Here is a 13850-nt window from a genome sequence, read left to right as displayed (position 1 = left end):
GTCTGGGGAAAGACGAGGAAGGAGCATGACAGAAACCTCACTGCCTTGCTTGAACGCCATAGAGGATGCGATTTAAGGCTCAACAGAAAGAAGTGCCAATTTTTGCAGTCCAGTGTATGTTACCTGGGCCACCCCCTCACTGCAAAAGGACTCTCATCGGATCCAGAAAGAGTACAAGACATCATTCAAGTACCTGCGCCGAAAAACTGTAAGGAGCTTCAAATATTCCTTGGAATGGTCAACTTTGTATTGCGTTTCATCCCAAACCTGTCTGTTTCATCCGCGCATTAGTGAGAGCTGCTTAAGAAGGACGTCGCATGGACGTGGACAGAAGCGCTGGAAAACAGTTTCCAAAATTTGCGAGCTAGTCTTGCTACAGCGCCAGTACTAGCCTACTTTTACCTGTCTAAAGCATTGAAATTGTCCGTATGGCGTCAGCGCAGTCATCCTACAAGATGACCACCCCATAGCCTATTCTTCCCGATTTTTAACGGCAGCGCAGCAGAAATATGCACAAATCGAAAGAAAAACCCTAGCTATAGTTCATGGCTGTATGAAGTTCACGGACTACATACTCGGACAGCCATTAGTCACAGTAGAATTCGACGATCGGCCGCTTGAATCAATTTTAAAGAAACCAAAACCACCCGGCGATTGCCCTTTTCGTCTTCAGCGCATGCTCCTCGTGCTACAAAGATTTCCCATCGCCGTGACATACAAACCGGGAAAAGAACTCTCTTTGGCCGACGCACTTTCGCGTTTTCCTCAAAAAACAGAGCTGGTGGATGAAACAGAACAATTTTAAGTCAACGCTGTTTCTTCGTTACCTGTTTCAGATCAGCAGCTCTCAGCATGAAAGCAGAGACCGAGAAGGACACACTCATGACCGAGCTCTGCCGCTACGCAAGTACAGAGTGGCCCCAAAGCAAGCAGCAGCTGCCGGATGCCTTAAAGCCATATTGGAGCTTCCGGGATGAGCTCCACGTCGAGGACGGGCTGCTTCTCAGAAGTAACAAGCTTGTCATTCCGCCAGTAAAACACAGAGAAGTTCTCGGCCTGCTCCGCGCTGCACATTGTGGCGAAGATAAAATGAAGGCAAGGGTACGACAGGTAATGTACTGGCCAAGTATGAATGCTAATATTTCAGATGTAGCGAAGACAAGTGCTGTTTGCGACAAATACAAAAAAAGAAATGCAAGACTTCCCATGATCAGCGACGAGTTACCAACTCTGCCATGGCAAGTTCTCGGGGTGGATCTTTTTCATTACGAAGGCAATGAATACCTCATAGTCATTGACTCTTACTCAATTTTCTTTGAGATTCGCAAGCTTAGTCATGCCACCGCTGCTGCAGTAATCAAAGCAAGTGCAAAAATCTTTGCAACGCATGGCATTCCAGCGAAGCTGTGCAGTGATACCGGCACACCTTTCAACAGCAGAAACTTCCACGCTTTTACGAGCAAATTTAATATCAACCACGTCACGTCTAGCTCGTACTATACGCGCGGTCAGGGCTTAGCAGAACGCGCTGTTCAGGAAGCTAAGCATCTGTTAAACAAGTGCCCGTTTTCCACCCTTGACTATTACAGTGCGTTGCTGGAATGGCGGAACACTCCGAGGGATGAATGGCTGCAATTGCCAGTTCAAAGCCTCATGGAACGTCACACCCGAAGCCAACTACGGGTCCTCAACTGTGACGTGGAACCGATGACGGTTACCACAGAAACTGTTCACCAGCGACTGCAAAAAATATGACATAAACAGCGCTTCTACTACAACAGAACTACAAGGAGTCAGCCAGACCTTCATAGCGGAAACCGAGTGTCCGTATATGACACACGCCGCAGAGCATGGGCTCCAGCCATAGTGGTTGGTCCTGCAGGGCCCACGCGATCCTATAGGACTACAGACAATGGGCAGCAGCTATGCCGCTCAAGAGAACATCTTAGGGTCACAGAAGTCTCGTCGCCTGCCCGAGAGTCCCCAGCAGAAAACCAAGCAGCACCATCAGACTCAACTCAGGTGTTTCGAAGAAGTGAGCGCATACGCCGAGAGCCGCAACGTTATCCATTGCCAGAACGTCACAAATAGCAAGGCTATCCATGTTTGCAAACGACAAATTTCCTCAACGCTTGCTTTTTTTTGTGTGTGCTATGCTCTTTTTTTTGCCCCAACGAAGGGAAGATGTAGTGAGTGCAAGTCACGCTTGCACGACAACCAACACGCATGTGCAACACTCGATCCGCTTATCACAAGCCTCCTCATAAACTCGGATGCATTACTGAATAAACTGCTTTTGTTCCCCGCTACTCGTCTGGCATACAGACACAAAGGCGATGATTACTCAAGTGCGAAAGGGAGAGAGAGATAGAGAGAAAATGCATTCGTATGTCGAAGGCAATTCACATTGTTTGGAGTGTCTCATCTCCAAAAGGCGTAATGAGTAATCTCTAGAGTGCATCTGACTTCACAGCGCTGTCAGAGCTTGTTTTTTTCCTTTAATAATACACGTAACGTCACCAGGGTGTAGCGTTAGTCGAATAGTACAATCACTTTAATTTCGATGTTTTTGCATCAGCAGGTAATTAAACTTGCCACTGCATTAAGACAGTTTTTTTACACCAATGCCCAGCAAAACGATGGTAGTGCCAGTGTTGTTGAGGTCAGCATCTTCAATTAGCCTAACCAACGTGCTACCTCTTCGTCAGTGTAATATTCGACATTTCTCTTCATTCACTGATAAGGATCAACCGCCCCTCCCTTCGATATCACACGTCCTTATTTCTGCAGAACTTCTACAAGGAAGCAACATAGATGAATATGCTGGTGCACTGGAAAAAGCTATTTCGAAGCAGTCATGTGCAGCACCGTTGCAGAAACATTGTAAAAATACCTCTATTTCATTGCTGTCCGAAAATGCGATCCCGCTGGTGTTGGTCCTGGAAGTGCGTTGGCTCGGATTCTGGTTGCGGACAAGTGCTTGTTTGCTCATCGCCATGCCGGTCACAACCCTCTGGAAAGCCTCCAGTAGCACTTCGATCACACCGTCGAAGCGCCTTTGGGCCCAGGTGCCGCACCCGTACTGGTTTGGGTGGAAGCACGGATACGCGTGCTCGTGGAGGCAGAAGTCTAAGGTGTATTTCCGGGAGACAGCTGCAAAAATAGGTTTGATTACCTTCTCTTCAAGTCGACGGGATTTCAAGTGGAAATTGGGTGCAGTATGGTTTCCGTCACTTTACCTGCGCGTAAAGACGTCGCATTGGCTGTCACAGAAACGGGCGCGCCACTTGAGGAATATACAACTAGTGCCGAAGTAACGCGGGCTGACTAGCTACGCCTAAATAAATGCCGCGTAGCAGGACTGGAATAAGTGGAACGAAGCTCGTTTATATTTTTTGCCTTATGACCATATCGAAAATTTGTTCGAAATATCGAAATAAGTGTCAGTAAAAAGAAAAACAGTTTCATTTTCAAGACAGTAAAACTCCCGCCCTCGCATAGAGAAGACGATTAGGAAGCGAGAAAACATGCCAAAAGTGAAACGTTGATGGTGAGGCCACCTTGAATTTTTCCAAATTTCGCTGCAACGTCGGATACTTTAACGGCGCCAGTTATGACCTACGTAGTGTCGAATAAATCAAAGATAAAGCAAAATCTTTGGAAGGAGGCTTGGCCTTAATACGCCAAGTTTGAGCAAGTTGTTTTAAGCCAATTGTGGCAAAATACGACAAATACACTTTCTAATGCATGTCACACCATGCACGTAGATATTCCGCAAAATAAAAAAAAGCGATTATCACCTCTCTTTTTCTTTTAATACCACACCAATAATGGTAATATTAACAACTTTAGAGCTCTCTAAGTACAGTCCACCAATTGAAACTGTTTTATTGTTTATCGTCAATGTCCCTTAGCAGTGACGGGGCTCCTCACCAACGTGAGCGCATTTTAAAACAACTTTGGAGGACCACGGTCTATAAACGCTATATGAAATGCGCACTAAGGGGCTCTCTGGCCATCGCGCATGTATAAGTAAATAACCATAAAGGGTCGGGTAATGCTCTGATGCTCTAAATGTGGCCGCCTGGTTAAGGAATCAAACCATCAACATGGTGTGCGTGGCAACTGTTAAATTATCTTAGAGTGTTCCAAACTATATTATCGTGATGAGCAAACAAGATTTTGATGTTTAATTGGTTTGGCTAAACCACGTCTGTTTGCGTGTCTGCAAAAGTTTTGCTACCATTCTCTCATTGTTTCGAAACACAGAGCACAGGCGAAACGCGAAGTCTATATTTATATTATGCGGGGCCCTTCATCGTGCCGCTGTATTGAAACACTCGCTTAAGGCACACAATTTGACCCGTTATACAAAGTGAGAACATTCTTACGGCTTGATTGTGTAGCGCTTACGGTGCTCAGCTACAGATCTGGAGTTGGCAGTTGCCCTCTCAAACGCTGAGGATGCATTTCGCAAGAAGTGAAAGGGTAGAAGCCTGTCTACGGCACAATGTCAGTGAACGTTAAAGGCCACCGAATGTTCAAAACTTCCGTACCCTGAAATACGGTGATCCTCATATATTACCGCAGCTTGGAACATTACACAGACGACATCATCATCATTATTTTTTTCTATTACCAAGCACTTTGTTTTGTGTAGTGGTTAAATACATTCGAAATTTGGCAGAAAAAAAAAACACACACCCTGCTATCTGCGTTGCATACAACCATTCCAGGGAACAGAGTAGTGCTGGGTGACTGATGCTTCGCGAAACAGTGAGAACGCGTTGCGCAACGCGTGCTCCTTTCACCTGGTCAGCCGCTCATCCTGTCTTGACATAAGTGGAAAAAAGAATAAAGGCAGCTCTGCCGGAACAGTCGAAAGCCTAAAAAAAGTGCAGAGCTGGGAAGCCTTTTTGGTTTGTCTTCATTTTTCTGTTTGTTTTCTCCGCGCTTTGTTTCTAGCTCTGTTTCCGAGTTTTCTTTAATTTTTAACTCCAGTTCCACCTACTTAAAGTTTTCTATCTCTACTTCTATTCGTTTCGAGTTTTCTTTCTACTTTTCCTCATTCTGTCATTCCCTTTCTATTTATCCGTTGCTTCATGAATATTTTCATACCTGGTTTGTGTTGTGATGCTCTTGTAGCTATAATGTCCACACTTTATATCACTATTAAGGTTCTCAAGGGTCAAGAGCAAGAAGAATTTTGGCGCGAACACGTGCTCAATATGCTACATCTGATTTGGCTGCGTTACGCTAAGCGGCAGTGACCGTATACAACCACCTGAACCCTTTAAGTTCTCCACTCTCAATAAAGAAAGCCCCTGACGCACCGGCGCCATCGAGACACCTCAAAGACGATTCACCTTTGTGACGGGCGACCAGAAAGCTTTTCCAGCTGACATTTATTTGCTCTCCTTTGCGCGCCACAACCCGCCACGGTGGTTTAGTGGATAAAGCATTCAGCTGCTCACGCGCAGGTCGCGGGATTGAATCCAGGCTTTGGGGGATAATTTGCGATGGAGGCGGATGTGAGCGTGGCCCGGGTGCTTAGATTTATGTGCTCGTTAGAAAACTTCGGGGTGTTAAAATTTCTGTTGCCCTCCACAATGGCGTCTCTAATAATAGTATGCGGTGGTTTTGGGACGATAAACCATAACAAGTGTTATTAATATTACTTTTCATGCCACTAAGAACTCACTTCTGCTAACTTGGGATTTTTATTGCGACGGCCTCATAAATATGCTTACGTCATGTTCCTGCTCGTGTGATTGATTGAAACGCTTGCGACTGCCGTCCCGCAACTGAGAAATCAAGTGGCGAGGGACTAAGCCGAACCAGTCACAACGCAACGAAAGTGACCATTTGTGACCAGTCGCATTGCGACTAAATTGGTCCTACCACCGGTAGCAGTCACAGGTGCAAACAAACCTACGTTCAGCAGCGTAAAATATTGTAGTGTCCAGGATGCTTACCGATGTTCCAGCCACTCTGAGCGACCCGCTCTCTCCAACCCAATGAAGGCAGAGTGAAGAAGCAGCTGCCGATGGCCCAGTAGTAATCCTTGCGCCACCTTTTGTGCACCCAGTTAGACTGCGTGTGTGCTTGAGCAGCTCTAAGGGAACCCCACACGGACAGCAAGCCCATGGTTATGCCAGCGTTGCCGGAGGGGTCCCGCTTCGGCCCCTGCACGTGTTGCCCACATGATGGTCAAAGTTTAACTCAGACTATACAAAGTGGAGAAAAAAAACATGGGCGCCAACCTGTTGGTGACATGTTAGTTTGTAAACAACCTTAGCTTATGAGGAAGAAACAAAGACTATGAAGGTCGTTTTTGTGCGGCTGCGATGTTTGTAGAATATCACAATCAATCCAATCAGATATAGTGTTATGTCTTGAGTGTTACGCTAAGGCACGCAAGAAAATGGTTTTTAATTTGGAAGTTTACAGACAACTTGGTTTGCTGGTTTAGCTTCTGAAACTGTGAGAACTCGGTCCACCCGTGACCGACAGCCCAGAGGAGGTGCCAGAAAAATCAATACTAAGGGAAATGCTAACACAGAAAGCAGCCGATGATGCAACTTCAGGTTTTTTTTGTGCTCAATGTTTGGATGCACCACGCCGTATGAACTTAACAGAATGCAACAATCGATGTAGTCATTTGACATTTGGATATCAAGCCGTCCTGTGACAACTGATCAGTTTACAGAGATGTAAGAAGCTCAAACGTACCACTTTAGGGGGGGGGGGGGGCGGGGGAGTGTCAAAAGAGGTGGTAATGTGCCACGCCTTTTAAGCACGAGCAAATGTTTGCCACTGAGTTTTAGGTGCATGGGGCTCTAGCTGTAGCGTTCGTTCTGGACATGACAGATAGAAGTACGTTAATAAAAACATGTGAAAAAAACAGATAAAAAGGAAAAGAGAGGAAAGAGCATGCCACATGTGAATGTGAAACACTATTAGTGCTAAGAAGGATCTGGAGCATCGCGTAATGAGGATTTCTTCACGCACTAAAAGATCCCGATAATAACTAAACCACTGTTCTGCGGAGCTATGTCACTGTTAATGCAGATTCTGAGAGAACTTGAATATGGTAACGATGGGCTGCAATCACTCAGAAAGAGACTACGTCTCTGCGCCTACAAACAAAAGGTCCCGAAGAAGACAGAGTTAAGCTTACCGTAGCAACGAATGTCGACCCGAAACCTTGCATGGCTCTTTCTCGTGGTCGAAAAGGGGTCGCGTTCGTCAGCCTAAGAGAGCCTGAAGGAGGAAGTGACGCTTTTAGGAAGCAGAAAAAGAGGGATTCTCTGACGATACGCAATGGCACAGCAAACTCAGGAACGTTCGTGCCACGAGGATTCCATTGCGCGTGCACGTGGAGCATGATGGTGGTGATGATGATCCTGGAATGGCTGGAACCTACCTACCAATGAAGGAGCTCGGCGAAGAGTCAGACGAATAAAATTCACAAAATGTTTTGGAACAACTTGTCATCTCTGTTTCAAAAAAAAAAAAAAACCAGGTCTGCGCGGAAGTCGCAGCACAGTCACAATGAACGCAAGAAGAGCGGCCTTTCAGAGCCTTTTCGGAACACTAATTGCGTAACTACTGCAAGCACACTTGCTTAATGCCCACTATGGCATTAATAAAATTTTTTTCTGGGAAATCATTTGGGAAACTCACTAGGGCATTAATAGGGCCTTATTATTATTTTTTCTGGTAGTGGGCAGGCATTCGCTATGCTATTTCTCTTCATTCTTCTTAGAAGCATGGTATCCGCCAAAAGCTTACAAGGAGTTTCGTGCGAATTGTACATGCAGTGGTTGACGACGATAAGGAATCAAGCCTGAAATGGGTATGCGCCACAGTTAATAGGGGTACAAGAACAAGCTTTTTTAATGAGCTATAGCATTGAATGGTCCGCTTGTAACGCTATATTCAGATTGCGTGACGTCTAATTGTTATTGCGCTGTTTTAAAACGCTCTATAATTCGCTATACCGACATTGCTTCACCAATATCAAGCCTACCTAAGGCAAGTTTGTCATCATTTCGCCAGCACTGGTGTAGTTCCATGGTAGATAAAGAGAGAGAGAGATAAATAGAGAGGAAAGGCAGGGAGCTTAACCAAGCTTGGCTCGGTTGGCTACCCTACCATGGTAGAATACTGCGATGGCACCCAGCGTGCCCGGGTTCGAGCCTAACTGTGGCATCGGTAATAGGTTTGTTTTTCTAATTTCACGCGATGTAGTTACGGACACCGCCGGCTACGGCCGCGGCAGAAGAGTGCGCGTGACCCGAGTTGGGGTCTCATAACAGCTTTTGCTGTAAAAAAATGCCTTTCATTCTTCTTGATCACCATCGTCATCTTCCTATCGGGGATGCCCAGACGTGGGTCAGCAAAGACATTAGCGACAATCTACTGAATATTATTGGCGTAACCATACGTAATTGGCCCGGTGTGGTGGCGTAGCTTTTACGGTGCTCGGCTGCTGGCGCAAAGGTCGTGTGTTCGATCCCGGCCGTGGTTGTCGCTTGTCGACGGACGCGAATAGATAGTGGCCCGTACACTGTGTGAAGTCAGTGCGTGTTAAAGAATGCTTGATCGTTCAATTTTACGGATTAATCTACTACTGCGTCTCGTATATTCATAATGTGGCTTTATGACGAAAAGTACAGATATAAACAATATTGTCTTTAATAATAATATGAACTTAAATACTAATATTATCATTGTTATAAAATTATATTTAAATTATTTCATTTATTGATACTGTCACCCCTTTGCGGGCTATTACAGGAGTGGAGTTGACTCTTATAAAACAGAAATGTGCATAAGAGAAACATAGGAAAAAGAACTTTTACTACTGGAACAGATCATTTCAGAACACATATGACAAGTATATCATAATGGCTAAGCATATAGTTTAAACAGAGAATTTAGTGAAGAGCAAGAAAAGAGAACATCACTACAGAAATACACATCCTGTTTTGCGCCTAATAAAACACATAATAAATATCATAGCCTAGTTACAAAGCACGTACTTCACACATATTCACAATCTTAGCGCATGGCATCAGAGTGCACTATATGTTTTATTGCTTCTAAAAAGTCAGTAAGCGATTTGATTTTCACAACCGAGTCTGGTAACGAATTCCACTGCTGAATAGCCCTGGGGAAGAAGCTGTACCTGAAACAGTCATTATGAACTTTGGGGGGTGGTATGTACATACTGTGTCTGTGTCTTAACGTTTCTTGTGTTTTGATTTGAAAGTACCTGTCGTAGTTTATTTTAACGTGATGATGAACTATTACAAAAAAGAAGCTCAGCCTTTCATATTCGGTGCATTTTTGTTGAGGTAAGAGCTCTGCGAGTTTGCATAATTCGGTAGGTGAATGGAAACGACGGTATTTAATAAATATAAACTATAACTAAGTCCCTGTATTTTGTCGAGTTTCAAACAGTTAGTTTGGGTAAAGGGAATCTACGCTACTTTAGCATATTCGATTATGGGTCTTAGCAAAGTTTTATAAGCTAAAGTTTTAACTTCGGGAGAGGCACAGTGGAGGTTACGTCTCAGCCCCAGAACACCTTGTTAGCTTTGCAACAAAGTTCATCAACATGAAGATTCCAACGCAAGTCGAGCGTAAATATGAGACCTAGGTATTTATATTGCTTAGCCTGAGCAAGTTCGTGACCGTTAATACTGTACGGATAACTAAGAATGTTCTTTTTTCTAAAAATGAACATAAAAACAGTTTTTGGTTGGTTAAGCTGCATTTGCCACTGATCACACCAGTTTTTAATTCTCTCTAAGTCAAGATCAAATTCGACCTGGTATCTCGGTGACCGTACATTTTTGTATAGTATGCAATCGTCAGCAAACCGTCGTATTTGGGTAGTAATATTTTGGCAGATCGTTTATAAACACCAGGAACAAGAGGGGCGCCAAGACACTACTCTGGGGCACCCCAAATACCACAGGCGTTAAACCAGATTGGTGGTGCCCTAGTTGGACATATTGTTCTCAGCGTGCAAGATAGAAACTGAACCACCAGGTGAGGGCAGAATTTTTAAAGGTACTATTGATTTTAAATGAGAGCTTAATGTGCGACACCTTATCGAAAACCTTTGCGAAGTCTAAAAATATTATGTCAGTTCGACGAAGGGTATTAACTGTGCTAGATAAGTCGTGTACAAGCTCAATAGGCTGAGTAACGGTGGATAACCCTTTTCTTAAGCCATGCTGACAGAAAACAAATAAATTATGTTCATTAAGATGGGTTAGCAAGTGCTTTGATACAAAGTGCTCTAATAATTTTGAACAGGTGCTTCTATGCCATATAGGTCGGTAGTTGCTAGCGTGAGATGCGGAACCGCGTTTGTGTATGCGCACAATTTTCGCACGTTTCTAAGCACTGGAAAAAGAGCCACTATTAACGGATGATAGAATATATAATGTTAAAAATTTTGATGACCATTCGGCATATCTATAAAGAAATTCATTGGGTATATTGTCAGGACCAGGGCCTTTTTGGTATTTATATGAAACAAGAAGTTTAGAACGCCCTCTTTAGTGATGCTTATATCCTGAATAGGAATCATATCTAAGGAATCGCTGATGTTGGGTACAGTACCATCATCGATTGTCATAACTGACGAGAAGAAGGAATTAAACGCCTCTGCCTGATCCTTGCTACTTCTATGATTAGACATACTACTCAGCCTGGTCGAAGGATTCACGTACCTCTAAAATTTGTCTGGGAATTCTTTCAGAAATTCTTTCAACGTTGAGTTATAAAAGTTATTTTTCGAAGTCTTCACACTTTGCCGGAGGTTTTTACTTAAAACCTGGACGTTCTTCTTTTTTCAATGCTTGGTTTGACAGAGCACGCCTTTCGCTTGCGTTTAAGCTTTCTTTTAGCGTGTATTATATCGCACGTAATCCAAGGGTTTCGTTTCCTCACATTTTTATGACGTTTGGGAATGAACTGTTGGATGCAAAACATTATCGTAGAATAAAAAAAAACCGCCACAGTTTTTCTGTTGAACGAGATGTTCGGTACATTTCCAGAAATGAATAATATGACTGTTCTAGTGGTTCTAGTATGGCTAAGTCGTTTGCGGCACTAAAATTTGGGATGATAAGTTTTTCATCATTGTGCACGACATTACCATACAGATCTAAACACAATAAAACCATTTTATGATCAGAAAGACCATCCTCATTTTCACACAAGCCGAAAAACGGGAGCAGTGATTCAGATAAGAACATCAAATCAAGCACTGAAGAAACGGTTGGACCCCCACGCGTACAAGATGAGACTACCTGAGTCAGATCGTAGCAGAAAGCGAGCTCTAGCAGCTGATCACCTTCGCTTCCTTCTGAAGTGGGCGTCGACCAATTCATTCCAGGGAGATTAATGTTTCCTATAAAGATAATATTGTCATCATGCTTCAGGTGGGAATCCATACAGCTTCTTAATTTATCCAGTGCATTCACTGGAGAGTTTGGAGGTCTATACATAGCACCAATGTATATCGAGCGATTACTGAGCGTGGTTTTATACGAAAGAGCTTCGACATCAATAGCTTGCGGAAGAACACTAACTAATATATTATCTTTAATTAAAATGGCCACACCTCCTCCTTTTGTTTCACGGTCTCTTCTCACGATATTGTATCCGGGAGGAGTAACCTCGGCATCCAGTACTTCTTACTTCAACCATAATTCGGTCATTACTAAAAAGTCGGAATCGTGTTCTAGTACCACAGCTTCAAGATCCGCCCTTTTATTCAAAATACTTCTGACATTATTATTTATTATTTTTAACTGTTTAAAACTACTCGGACACCATCAGTCGCCATCACGACGCCTGTCAGTTGTTTCGGGAGGTGTCTTACATATGTACCTCATATTAGTATCCCCGTTTCAACCGTACACCACTTTATTTATTTTCATTTTGTCAAAAATAAGGTTCACCTTGGCCCCCGTTTTTATCTCCTCAGCACTAGACTCCCACAGCCTTCTGCGTATCTCAACAACTCGTTTTGAAAAATCTTCGTTTATGCTGACCTCCTTACCACGCAGTTTAAAGCACTTTCGTAGGATTTTAGTCTTATCTCTGAAATATGAAACTCTCAAGATAACGGGACTATCTTTGCCCCCCTGTTTTGCTCCTAAGCGATGAATTTGTACAACTGAGATAATTTTAATGTTTAGCAGATTATCAAAAACGTCGACGTTAACCTTCTGACGTAAAATATCTTCAGTTTCATTCATGTCCTCTTTTCGCATTCTGATATTAAGAATATTCCGCCGAGAGTGGTTTTCGAGATCGTCAAGTCGCTTGAGGAGGGCATTCCTGTCGGTGCACGACTTAGTAACGAAGTCATCAACTTTCTGACTAACAGTTGCTATTGAGGTTTCGGCTTCACTGGCAAACTTCTCAAGGCTAGCAAGCCTGAGTGGGGCTTCGCCCAGAATTTCTAGCCTTTTCTCTATTTTCGAAAGCCTGCCCTCTACCCGAACCTCAAAGGATGCTTGGTTTTTCTTCTATTTTGGTTACTTTTTCCAGGACCGCCTTTTGTGTCTTAATTATTTCGTTAAGCTTTTCTTCAGTGATAGGCCCGGGATTATCTTCCGCATCACTCAAACGTGACACTAGCAAGCTGGCAACGGCAAAACATTCAGATAAACAACAAAGAAGAGTATGTGGACACGGCCACACTACTAAACACAGGTAATCACTAGTAAAACAGTATTTTCGATCACCAACCGGCACATAGAACGGCAAAGTCGGTGACATTGTCACGGCGGTGCCACCGTGTCCACTGATGCTTGCAGAAGCGAGCGTCCCTTTTAAGTCATGAATGCCAGCGGGTGCGCGAAGTGCTGGTGACGTCACGGTGCGTGAAGTAGATGCGGTGTAGCCTTACTCCACGTGTGGCAGCCGCCTCAGAAGAGTGTCAGCCAAGATTGCGTCTAGGACGTCGTTTGGCCGAAGCGAAGGCGATGCAGGCTGGCAGTGTTCATTTGCCGTGAAAGTTTCAGCACGCTGATCCAAAAGCACCCAGCTAGAGCCTGCACAAGGAACAGCAATGTCGGTGACATTGTCACGGCAGTGCCGCCATGTCCACTGATGCTTGCAGAAGCGAGCGTCCCTTTTAAAGCACGAAAGACAGCGGGTCCGGCATGCGCTGGTGACGCCACGGTGCGTGAAGAAGATGCGGTGTAGCCTTACTCCACGTGTGGCAGCCGCCTCAGAAGAGTGTCAGCCAAGATTGCGTCTAGGACGTCGTTTGGCCGAAGCGAAGGCGATGCAGGCTGGCAGTGTTCATTTGCCGTGAAAGTTTCAGCACGCTGATCCAAAAGCACCCAGCTAGAGCCTGCACAAGGAACAGCAATGTCGGTGACATTGTCACGGCAGTGCCGCCATGTCCACTGATGCTTGCAGAAGCGAGCGTCCCTTTTAAAGCACGAAAGACAGCGGGTCCGGCATGCGCTGGTGACGCCACGGTGCGTGAAGAAGATGCGGTGTAGCCTTACTCCACGTGTGGCAGCCGCCTCAGAAGAGTGTCAGCCAAGATTGCGTCTAGGACGTCGTTTGGCCGAAGCGAAGGGGATGCAGGCTGGCAGTGTTCATTTGCCGTGAAAGTTTCAGCATGCTGATCCAAAAGCACCCAGCTAGAGCCTGCGCAAGGAACGAAAAAGTCGGTGACATTGTCACGACAGTGCCGCCGTGTCCACTCACATATCCCAAATCACATGTCATATATCACATGTGACATATCATCATGGTTGTGTTTGTTGTTGTTATTACTGTTTCATGTGCATGTAGCACGC

This window comes from Rhipicephalus microplus, unplaced genomic scaffold (genome assembly GCF_043290135.1).
Source record: "Rhipicephalus microplus isolate Deutch F79 unplaced genomic scaffold, USDA_Rmic scaffold_302, whole genome shotgun sequence".
Taxonomy (NCBI): Eukaryota; Metazoa; Arthropoda; class Arachnida; order Ixodida; family Ixodidae; genus Rhipicephalus; species Rhipicephalus microplus.
Note: the sequence above shows the minus strand (reverse complement) of the source record.